At 52.1% G+C, this 645-nt stretch overlaps 1 protein-coding gene across 1 annotated transcript in view; it reads left to right on the forward strand.

Annotated features, from left to right (window-relative positions):
• Window positions 1-645, forward strand: part of LOC119424230 (pleckstrin homology domain-containing family A member 1) — a 19,416-nt gene continuing 18,771 nt past the window's right edge. Inside the window, exon 1 of the mRNA XM_037691713.1 lies at window positions 1-72. The gene's annotated coding sequence lies outside the window, so the exon portion shown is untranslated. The remainder of the gene's footprint in view (window positions 73-645) is intronic.

The raw sequence follows: 645 nt of genomic DNA on the forward strand, positions 1-645 counted from the left end.
GCTGGTTTCCATTAGCTTTACGTTGGTGTCGGACCGCTGCGGCTCTGGACCCGGACCGAGCCGAACCGTGCTGTAAGTAACCCCGCTGCCCGCCGCTGTTCGGTACCCCGGTGTCGGTCCACAGACAGAGAGCCTCCCGGTACCGGTACCGGTCCGTCCGGCCGAGGAGCGGCTGACCAGGAGAACATCTCCGGGGAGGAGTTGGGTTCGGATGGGCTTTGACTGGACCTTTTCAAGTCGCGTTTACACTCGAACTGAACCCGCTCTAGTTCGAACCCGACCAGATTGATGACACCGAGATAGGATCGTCCAGGTCGGGTCCAGATCCGGACTCGAGACTGACCCATTTTAAGGTTCGGCTGGTTTTTCAGAACTTCGTTTGACTGACAGGAAATGTAGATGGTTTAAACTGGACCAGCTCAAGGCTCGGTTCTGATGGGTCGGTTCGGGTCCATTTGCAGAACTTTGTTTTGTGTTTGTCGGACTGTTCTGAATTTATTTAAATAACAACAACAGGGTCAAAGTGTCAACAACAACAACAACAACAACAGGGTCAAAGTGTCAACAACAACAGGAACAACAGGGTCAAAGTGTAAAGAACAACAGGGTCAAAGTGTCAACAACAACAGGGTCAAAGTGTCAACA

This window comes from Nematolebias whitei, chromosome 17 (assembly GCF_014905685.2).
Source record: "Nematolebias whitei isolate Nwh7 chromosome 17, NemWhi1, whole genome shotgun sequence".
Lineage (NCBI taxonomy): Eukaryota > Metazoa > Chordata > Actinopteri > Cyprinodontiformes > Rivulidae > Nematolebias > Nematolebias whitei.